The 11,465-nt window shown below is 45.4% G+C and overlaps 1 pseudogene; it reads right to left on the minus strand.

Annotated features, from left to right (window-relative positions):
- Positions 1–1,991: 1,991 nt before the first annotated feature.
- On the minus strand, positions 1,992–2,475 carry LOC105528300 (annotated as a pseudogene).
- Between the last annotated feature and the right edge of the window lie 8,990 nt (positions 2,476–11,465).

Genomic DNA, 11,465 nt, shown 5'->3' on the forward strand with positions numbered 1-11,465 from the left:
GAAGGCAGCCAGGGTAAGTACAGTAGGTATTTACCTGTGTGGAATGGTCAAAAGGGTGACAGGAACCCTTCGGAATTCATACTTGAAATCCTACCAGTTGTCTTTAGAATTAAACAATCTGTCTCCTAGTGGCAACTACTTTGTTGTTTTCCATCCTTTATTCTTTATCCTTCACTCTTCTGCCTCTCCTTCTAGATATCTTTTACTAAATTATAAAAGCAACACACATTTAGAGCAAAAATGCATAAAGTTTTAGCAAATTAAAAGAAGATTAAGATCATCTATGATTCTACCATCCTGACATTTTCCTACATTCATGCATGTGCATGCATGCACACATATTCATAGAAATATATAAAATATTTTACAATGGGGTCTTAATACATTCTGCTTTTTAACTTGATTTTTCACTTAATGTACTGTGGAATTTATCCATTTAGTTATTCAACAACTATTAATAGACTGAATGCCCACCATTTTCTAGCTACTGTGCCAGGCCCAAGGATACAGGGGAGAACACATACAGTTTCTGCCCTCATAGCTGATAAGAAATTTACTAATTAACATCTTTCCACAACAGCAAATGTAGATTGAGATCATAATTTTCTTTTTCAGTGCAGATTCTTATTTTTACTTAACAAACAAAATCAAAGGTACACATTAGGAACTATAAACAATTACATGTTTTTCTTCTTTCTAGAGGTGTGACATATATGTTTTCTAGTCAGCAATGTCCTACCAAACATTTTACTAACATGAAGCCAGACAGATGACCTTTGATACCTCTGAAGCCTTTTGCTACCTCCTCTTACTCAGGCTGAACTAGACCAGTGGAACACCATTTTTTTGCAAGAAAGATTTTGAAAGGAAGAAGAATAGAGTTGGAATTACAGAGCTTGAAGAATTACATTTTAGCAAACTCACTCCCACCCCAACCAAAAGCCTAACAGACTGATTTATACGGAAAGGATTTTAAGTAAATCTGTACGAATACACTTAACATGCTGTAAGTAAAAGATATTTTTCAGTTGATTTCCAGCACATAGCATACATTCATTGATGTCCAGTAAAATAGGAAATTCAATAAAAAAACCATTTTTGCCTTCATAGCACTACAATTAAAAAGTACAAGCCATTGAATACTTAGATCTTTAAGGGGCTATTCAGAAATTCTAAAATCAGATCTACTGTATTAGTTCTACCGCTTGAGTATTCATCTACAAAAATATTTTTTCAACAATGATGTTTAGAAAAATAAAGGCTTCTCTAGAAACTGTGGGACCATATCAGGACTAGCAGAAGACAGTGATAAAAGTACTGCAAACCCATGCCTAGGAATTGATTTTCCCATGTAGATTTTGGTTAAGGACATGTTTTTCAGTTGCTTCCTTCGGCCAAGACTGGCTCTAGTTTTCTCCTAATAGTGGGCAGAAAATAGGAGCTTCAGAAATCTCAAGTCAGGGGCAGTTGGTTTGAGTGACATCCTAGATAAATACTCCCAAAAAGTAAAATACCTGCACAGGTGGATCCCTAGGGTTGATGGACTACAAATCTTACCCAAGTGAAAGAGCTGTGAGCACACGAAAGTTTGGTGCAAAGCCTGCCTGTGGTATTTGGGACAGGGAGGGTTTGTGATGGTGTTATTTTCCATGTTGTTGACACAGGAACATGTATGGTGAGAAAAGGGGTCTTCCAGGTGGAATGCTAGACACAATCTCTTGTCCCAGAGTAGTCTGACCCTCAGAAGTTCCTGAGAGCGGTGTCTACTTTGGCAAGGGCAGTAGGGTTACTGAATACAAGAACGTGTTTCAGGAAAAGCAGAGGTCCCTGGAGGGTAAGGTAATTATCTTTTTGATTCATCAATGCTTAACATTAAAGAAGAGCGGCAGAGTCAGTCTTTCCAAGACATATTCTGTCATTAGGAACAGACGCTTCTCCCCGCCTACTGGGCCCATGATGTCCAGAAGGCTCCCACTGCCTGGAGACGCGAGCTAGTGCCACAGATTGTTTTGGATAGCTGGTGTGGAAGGTGTTTTTGCACAATGAAGTCACCACTAAGTCACCACTTAAATCCAGTCCCCGGCCTTCTTTTTCTGCTCTGTAGTCCAGAAACATCTCTTTAAATGCCAGAAGGTTTGTAAATGTGACTAGCATGTCGAATATGTCATCAGCCACTTCATCTTTATGGTGCTCTAATGTTGCTGTGAAAGTCGCCATGTTGAATTCTGGAATCCGCTCCAGCAGCTGTTCTTCAATATATTTTTCTACCAAAGAAAGGTATTCGTTAAAGATTGGTGTGTAGGTGAGTTTATTCTCTTCCGTGTCTTCAAATTCGTGGTAGTATTTGTCCATGAAATTTCTCTGCGGTACCTGGAACTCGAGATCCATCATGATGGCCTCAATAGAACCAACCACAGCATCTAATTTGGCTTCAGAGGCGGAAGAGATGGGCAGTGCAAAGCTCTCTTCCTCTGGGGCTTCCGTCACTTCCGCTGCTGCGTCCATCCCTGATCTAGGAGCTGGCGAGCGGCCTCCTGTCAGCCTGAGACCCACAGAGTCCGCTTCCATGCGTCCTTCTCCTCCCCCGCACCCCACCTCCCAGGTTACTGAGCTGTAGGTGCCAGGCCCTGCCACCTGTTACCCTCATGGCCAAGTCGTCCTTAATAACTACATAATATTCCATTATATAGATGTAGCGTCTTTTGATATATATATTCATTTCTACTTTTCCACTGTAATAAACGTTGCTGCAATGAACACACACTTCTCTGGACTCTGGTCCTATTCATTCTTTAAGGTAAGTTTTTAGAGGTTATTGGAATTGCAAGGCCACTTAAAATTTTTGATTTATATGGTCAGGCTGCTCTCAAGAAAGATTGTACCAATTCATGCTTTTGTAAGTAATGTATAAGACTTCCTATTTCTCCACAGTCTTCTGAACACTGTGTGGTTTTCTTTTTTAGTTTTTTTTTTTGATAGTTTTCTATTTTCATTTCTTTGACTGCTAATGAGGTTGAGCATTACAAATATGTTTATTCGCTATTTAGCTTTCATTTTCTGTTAATTGTCTCTTCACTTATTCAGTCCATTTTCTCTATGAGTGATCATTTTGTTTTTCTGAATAATCTGTACATCCTCTTTGTAGATTAACAAAACTAGCCAGTTGTTTGTAAGAGCTATTATAAACAATGTCTTATAAATGCAGATAAATATTACATCTAACTCTTGCCATGGTGTCATGAATGGATGAAAGAAAGACACACCTTATTGGCTACCTACCGTGTGAACAGCCTAGTGGTATGTTTGAGATCAAAGGATCTATGAACATTTTGAGCAGAAAAAGATAATGATTTCTTTTACTCCCAATTTTAACAGAGGCTGTCCAGGGCACATTGCATTGTTTAGACTATGCCTGGATGGTCTGTTTAGATCTGGATCCCCCTAAAGAGACAAAGGCAAAGCAGAACCTGCTGGGGAAGGATGACATGGATGGAGAAGATTTTATACTAATATCATATGCTGAGTGTTGACAGAACTGCAGAAACGTCCCTGAAGGGGGCCCGCTGTCTGTCCTCTACAACCTGAGCTTTCACTCTCCACCCTGTCTTGCTTTTCTTTGTCAGGGTCTCTGGTGTTGGCTAGTCCATCTTCTTCAGGGGAGCCTGATCCATGTACCACCATACTTCCTGGCAAGTCACCCAGAAGCCAGTCCTACATATATCCTAGTCCCATTCTGTGGTTCCGCATTGGGAAGAAGCTGCTGCTCCTCTCTTCTTGCTTGTCTGAGGCAAGGACTCCAACAGCACCTCAGTCATTCAAGTATCCAGCAACCATTCACAATTGTGCCAGAATCAGTGCCCTGTTGGGGATGCTGAGAATAGCTGGGGTGGGGTGACAAAGAGAGAACCTAGTTTAGCAGGAGGGAGACCAGAGGGGCTTACAGGATTGCAGGGAATTGGGGTCAAGTTGTGGGAAGAGGCCACCTCCAAAATTATGTCTGTGGTGGTAGATGAGATGACAGAGTGAGGCAAGGCTGGGAGAGAAACAGAAGCAGGATCAGCCCCCTGGGGATGTGGGGTCTGTAGTGGATGGGTGGTGGGCTCTCACCCTTTTGAGAACCTGGCACTCACTTCTGTAGCCCCTGTGGCTCCTGATTGCTCTTAGCAGAGTGCCTTACCCTAGGCTATGATCTCTCCCCAATGGCAGGTCTAGCACTCCATAGGATGGGCTGAGACCTTTGTTGCAGCCAACCCAACTACATAGCAGTTTAACCTTTCCCCAATCCCCAGTCCTGCTTCATTCACTTCCTTACATATTGATCCGAAGAGTACTCCCCAATAAACTTCCTGTACACAATCTTCATCTGAGTCTGTTTTTGGGAATTTGACCGGAGACAGGACCAGAGGGAGCTGGTCAGTTGGCTGGTTGACTGGGATTTGGATGGGGAGCTTGCCTTTTTTTCTGGTAAAAACTAGTGTCCTGGGAGCATGAAGAAGACCCTGGGATCCTTGAAGACCTTGGAGGTGAAGGTCCGATCATGGTGGGCAGCCCACCTCATGTATAGAATTCATGAGAACATTCTGCAGGGATTCTGGGGTGTGGGCTTCTCTGGCATGCTGCCATTTGATCAGTGGTAAACGCTTGCCTGGGACATTCAGGAAAGCCAAGCTAGGGCTGGGGTAGGGATTGCTGCTACTTAGGCCGGGCTTCCCAGGCCCCCTCTGCCTTCTCTGTCTATTCCAGATGTTCTTTCTCCCACTGGCTGAATTTCTGAGGTCCCGACTCTGGTGTCCCAGTGAAGTAATGGCTCTTGCTAGCTCATCCCTGGCTGACAGAGACAAACCCTTAACTGTCCTCCTTGCCTCCAGGGGGCTCTGGTTGACCTCTTTCAATTCACCTTTGCTGGCAACAGGGGAGAGCAATTAGCAAAATGTATGTATTAGAGCTCTTTTCTCACTCCCACTGTTTAGACTAATTATTTGGTTGTTTCAGGCCAGGCGTTCTGCCTTATTAAAGCTGAGGTTACTCACAATCAAGGCCAAATAGTCCACGTCTGAATTCCCATAAATTTATTTCATGAATGTTTTGCCCTGAAAAACTGGTAATTAAGATGCAGGGTCTGGCTGGGTGTGGTGGCTCACCTGTAATCCCAGCACTTTAGGAGGCCGAGGCGGGCGGATCACGAGGTCAGGAGATCGAGACTATCCTGGCTAACACAGCGAAACTCCGTCTCTGCTAAAAATACAAAAAATTAGCTGGACGTGGTGGTGGGCGCCTGTAGTCCCAGCTACTCAGGAGGCTGAGGCAGGAGAACCGCGTGAACCCAGGAGGCGGAGCTTGCAGTGAGCCGAGATTGTGCCACTGTACTCCAGCCTGGGTGGCAGAGCGAGACTCTATCTCAAAAAAAAAAAAAAAAAAAAAAGATGCAGGATCTTAGCTGGCCAAAAATAATGCTTTGTAATAGAAGTACAGAGAAAACCTAGGACTTGGGGCATTTTTAGCTTATCTACAGCTTTGTAAAATCATCGTGGTTTAGTTAGAATTGGCATGGTTTTTAATATAGGGCTGAATCAGTCTGCTCAGTTTCCCTCTGCACACATGGCTGATGGCCTGAGTCTCCTGACTGTAACCCTTGCCTTACCTCCCACACAGATAGATACACACCCTTGCACTCACACCCACACTCTTGCCTTTTTGAAACAGGAAAGCACTGAACAACTGTGGCAACAGCACCCACATGCAAACTTTGGAGAACAAAGACCCTGCCGATGAGAGGGTGTGTCCTGTGGTTGATGGTCCAGAGATGATTTTCTGTCATTGTACATAAGGATGACACCATTAGTTAAAAGCTAATGTGTACTGAGTGCTTGTTATGTACCAGGACATGTTCTAAAATAATTTAATCCTCACAGCAAATTTTTGTCTGATAGGTGGAAATCAAGGCATAGTGGGTTAAACAACTTACCTGAGGTAGTGTAACTAAGAGGTGGGGAGCCAAGATTTGACTCATGGGGTTTCACTACATACAACGTGACTTAACTGACCTGGAGACGAATGAGGCACAAATGAAGGTTTTCTAGCACTAAATTCTTCTCATTCTGAAACTCATGATGTTAAACTGGTGTTCTGAAGTCTTCTGGACCTCTCAGGTCTTTTTGTGAATTAGAAATAGGTGTCCATTCTGTGCAGACAGCTTCATGATTGCATGTCTTAGCAAAGGATAGCACTTGTGTAAAGTAACAAATGTTTGTGTTCTTCTGGGTGGACATAGTCCATGGCAGAGCACACAGCTCGGTGACTAGAGTGTGGGCTAGATTTTCGCTCCCTTTCACATCCTTGGCCTGGAACTCTTATGTGTGACACAACCCGCACAACTGACATGATGGCCTGGTGGTTTTGTGTTAGTCTGTCACTATCCTGAGCCCTGAGATCTGGAGAAGAGGGGCCTTTCCTCAATCTAATGTTGAATCTCCTCAGTCCTCAGTTTCTGCAGCTGGCCTGCCTCCACACCACTCAGCATAGGGTCAGCACTGCCTTTCTAGAACAAGATAGTAATGACACCACAGCTTCTCTATACCTGCTCTCCAGTGGCTCACTGTCACTCTAGGAGCTTTAGAATCTCCTGGTTTTAGATTCATTTCATCAAGGAGCACTGTGTTCACATTCTCTACAAACTGGACCTGCCCATGCCTTATCCACCGCATCCACAAGGAAGTTGACAAGTTGTGCCAGAATGAAGCTGGAAACCTATTAATGCAGACTTTTAAGGAATGTAGGAATTCAAAAACCATGTGCAAGTTACTGTTGTGATGATACTGCAAAGAATGGCTTATGTATACACCATATTTCAGTTGCAGTAAAGAGATCTGGTGGCATGAAGACTGAAGGTTGTCTATTAGATTTGGCTTTTAGGAAGTCAGGGAGAAAGGCATTCTTAGGAATGTGATGTCCGTGATTTCAGGGTTATGTACAGAACTAGATTTCATGGGTTTAGGAGTTGATCAAGACAGGCAAGTGGACAAAACGGGGTCATGCTTTTCAGACACTTAGTTGAGAAGGGAAAGAGACACAGAGTGATAGCAAGAAGGTGTCATGGGGTGACAAGAGATACTGTAAGGGTGGGAAAGACTTGGATATGAGAGGAGAGGTTGAGAGGAGGGGCAGGAGAGAGAGGAGAGTAACGGATGGAGCAAAGAATTAGAGGAGATGGGTGGGGATACATCTTGAAGTCTTGTACCAGAAAAAGGAAAATCAAGTGGGTGTGGAGGCAGGCAGGAGTAAAGGCACGGAAGGGATGCTGAGGGGATCACTCCTGATGGCTTCAGTGTTCTTGGTGAAGTAGGAAGCCAGGCTTGGGTGGTCTCCCCTATCTGAGCTCAGTGCCTGCAGCAGGTGGAGGAAGGAAGGTTGTAGTCATGGCCTTGAGAAGGGACTTTGTTAGGCTGATGGTTGAAAGATAGGGGAATAGGGGAATTGATGAGGCTGGTGAGAAGGTTGTCCAGATGGTGCAGTCCAGTCTGTTCTTTCTATGAGGAATGAGACAGCATCAATTTTCTTCACCACTTTCCACTACCTGGTCAATGCCTAGCACATAGTAGATGCTCAGAAAGTATTTGTTGAATGAATGGATAATGCTTAATGTGAGAAGAGCAGGAAAAGAAGCCAGGAGAGAGCTAACAGCCTCGGAAAAAATGAAGGGGTTAAGGCAATGAGATTATTTATATGAGTGAGGAGCAGATGTGATGAGAAGTAGGTGGGAGAGCCCTGGGAGATAGAAAGTTATGGCCAGAAAGTGGAGCTTGGGAATCAAGCTTCTAGGAGGGAGCAGTTCTTGGTGATGGTCCAGGCTGCAGGCCTGGAGTGTGTGGTTGAGGTGGAGTGAAGGAGGAGATGACCGAAATTGAGAAGACCCAGGGATTCCATGTCCAGGACGCTGAGTGGATCACCCTCTCAGAGGTGGAACTTACCAAGGACGATGGTGGTAGGAGGGAGGAGATGCATGGTGTTCCAGAACCCAACAAGGGGAAGAAACCTCAGAGGTAATTTGTTCAACTTCCTACCAAATGATAGCAAGATTGGCTTGGGTGGAATGACAGAGTTTTAACATTGAAGTGTTGGAATCAGGATGGAGGAAAGAAAAAGGGAAAGGGGAGGGCATTTAAGGTCAAAAGAGGAGATCTTTCTGCTAGAAGAGGCAGGCTTGTCAACTTTTGGGTAGGAGAGTGACATGTTGAGAATGGTACTTGCATAAGATCATGTTGGCGCGGGTGGATGGGAGCAAAGGGAAACTAGAGACTCTGGATGATCTTTGGGGAGCAGTGAGCCACATCCAAACTCATGACCCACTGCAGTTTGCCAGGCTGTCATAAACAGCATAAATTCTTCCCACTCAATGTGTCAGGCTGGTACATACCCCTGTGTTCATGGATATACCACGCTCTGCTTCGTAGCCTTCAGCAGCCAGCAGCCTTTGATGATCTTGCTTCAAATGAAGCTGTAATATTTGCCACACAGATAGGTTTCTGCAAGTCTCTTTATCTCCCCAACATGGGATACTCTTTATCCTCTCCATCAACTCACCTCAAGATACCTTCTCTGGGAAGTCTTCCTTGACTAACTGACCTCCATAGTTCCCATTTCAATCCCCTCCTGTAACTGCAATAGTCACATGACTGTTTCTGGTCCCATCTGTGTCTGCCTCATGCTCTGGGTAAGAGTGTCAGGCTGTTTGCTTTCCGGGTATTAACGGAACACATTTCCTCCTTCCTATAAACTTCTTGTTATATGATCAAGAAGCTATTCAATAAATGAAAGAGAACTGCGTTTGCTTAAGCTTTAGCTCCCATGTTGTCTTATGTGTCTTGCAATGAGTGCCCTTCCCAAAATCTTTGAGAGCCGACTTGCCATCTCATGATGTACTCCTGTGGTGCTGTCTACAGAGGCAAGCACAACATTAGATTCCTGTAGGTGTGATGGTGCCAAAGAATGCGTCTGTTCTAAGCCTGGTATAAGCACCTACCAGAGGTGAAAATAACTGTAGCCTCCAGGGCAACCTGAGCGTGCTCTTTGTTTTTATTTTAATAAACTGTAACTAGAAGGTTCTCAGTCATCAAGTTATTTATGTTCATGTGCAGGGTCAGTTGGCAGTGAACCTACCCCTGACATCCAGTCAAAACTTCTCTTCCTTCCAGAAGTGATGGCACGGCAGCTCCGAGTGCCCAGCTCTCTGGCCTGTCTGCAGGGAAGGCCTTCTAGCACCCCTGCTACTGTGGTGTAACTTTTTTCTTGACCTGTGCTCACCAGAAACCACTGGATTCAGATCCTCTCTCCTCATAGCCAGGATGACTGTTGCTGTTACCCCGGGTTAAATTCTTAATAAAATTGCCTCTCTTTTGTTATTTTGAGGATGATCTGCAGCCTCTTCCCAGGCCCCTGAGGGTGTCAGGCTGCCAAGACAAGCATCCAAGCTGGGATGTTAGGGGCTTCTAGGGGCTGAGAAAGTGTGAGGGTGTGAGGTGAGATTCAAGGCCTTCCAACCAGCTGGGTCTCTTTACCCTCCAGTTGGATGATTTGGCTGCATTTCCCATGTGCTTAACATGGGCTTGGTGCACAGGTGGGCATGTTTAGCAGAGAGGGCAGCCATTCCTTTAAGTGGCAGCTGATTTAGTCAGTTTGTATCTCAAAACCCCATTTTGAGTTCATGCATGCAGGCTCCTGTCCTGGGTTTGGGGCAGGAGATGATTGGGGTAGAAAGGTGTCTGGAGGGCCAAGACTACTTCTCCAGCATGACAGTGGAGGCGGGACACACAGCTACCCACACAGAGGACGATGCTATAAGCAGGAGGAGCTGAATAGTTGTTGATCCCACAAAATCTGGGAGCCTACCATGGGCCAGGCACTGTGCTAGGCAATGGGGAATCCTGGAGAACCAGGCAGAGAGGATCCTGTCATCATGGCACCTGTTGTCAGGTGGACAAGGGTGCAGCCCTCCCTGCAGGGGAGAGGCAGGAAGGGAATGCAGGCAGCAGAATACATAGGGGCCTGAAAAGGAGGCTAAGGGGGCGTGTTTGAAAGAGGAAGAGACTGGGCATGGGATGTGAGATGAGCGAGATGAGGCTCCCTGGGCAGCAGGTGGGGGCAGCTCCCCAAAGCCCAGGATTATGGCTCTGATGAAAGTGGTGTCCTGGTATGCCAGAGGGGCACCTGGACCTAGTAGGTAGGGCAGACTTTCAGACTCCTGATTGGGAGCTTTTGCAACTGGGCTTGCCAAGTGGTACCACACAGAGTAAGGACTTTCTGCTATCTTACATCCATCAACTTAAAGGCAGAATGATCTTCTCTCAATCTGGTAGACAGGGTCCCCAAAACTTCATAAACTATGTGGCGTTGAGTTTCTGGGATCTCAGAACATGGATTATTCCTTCCCAAGAGGTGGGAAGCAGGTGACTGCTATCTCTGGATAAAGGCTCAACAATCACTGGAGTTTCCCATAATGGTTTAGTTTATATGGATATGAATGCTATGAGCAGAAGTTAGCATCACCAGCCACATAGCACACAGGTTAAATATTTTCACTACGGGGACAGATGGAGACCTGTGCTCAGTTATATACGCAGTTGGATTTAGGGACTCGGTGCACTTCTTCCTCCTGCTTCGGAATGCTAACCTGCAGGTGGCAATTGCTGACACTGAGCAGCATGGTGCCAGGGATGGTGCTGACCCTCAAGGAAGCCCAGGCCAAGTTTGCAGAGCTCAGGGAGTCCCTGCTGCAGACCAGGGAGGACCTGGCCCATCTTCCATGTGACTACCTGGAGCTGCTGAACATCAAGCTGGGCTGGATATGGAGACTGCCCTACCAGAAGATGCTGGAAGGCAAGGAGTGCAGCAGCGTAGGCACTCTGATAAAGGCACAGAACCCAACTTGAGAACCCCATTTCACAGGATTGTGTGGTCCTTTGGTTAGCTGTGCTGTGTTACAGTGATTTTTGTCCCTACATTTCCTTCCCCTTGGTATACACAGGCTCTAACACAGTGGCAGGGGACAAAGGAAGGGCTCAACAAGTGCTTGATGAACTGGACTGTACCACTCAGCACTCTCTCTTTGGGCTCAGAGATACAACTTTTATAACATTTGCTAGAGTGGAATGCTCAGAGCCTCCTAATAGGCATATAGTGCACCCAAAGGCAAATGTCAGTGAATCCTGGTGTGGTGAAGAATACGAAGATCTGTACCAGGTAGTCCTAGTAGCCTGCTGTCCCTACACTTTAAACTGGTGTTTCCACTTTCCTCAGAACCAGTCACTCTTCCTCACCTTCTCTTCTTTGTTAATGTTATCATTGGACAATTGGAGTCTGTGCAGTGCTCTGGAAAAGATACTTGGCCAGCTGGGTGTGGTGGCTCACACCTGTAATCCTAGTGCTTTGGGAGGCTGGGGCAGGATCACTTGAGGCCAGGAACTCCAGAA

This window comes from Mandrillus leucophaeus, unplaced genomic scaffold (assembly GCF_000951045.1).
Source record: "Mandrillus leucophaeus isolate KB7577 unplaced genomic scaffold, Mleu.le_1.0 Scaffold118, whole genome shotgun sequence".
In the NCBI taxonomy this organism is placed as follows: domain Eukaryota; kingdom Metazoa; phylum Chordata; class Mammalia; order Primates; family Cercopithecidae; genus Mandrillus; species Mandrillus leucophaeus.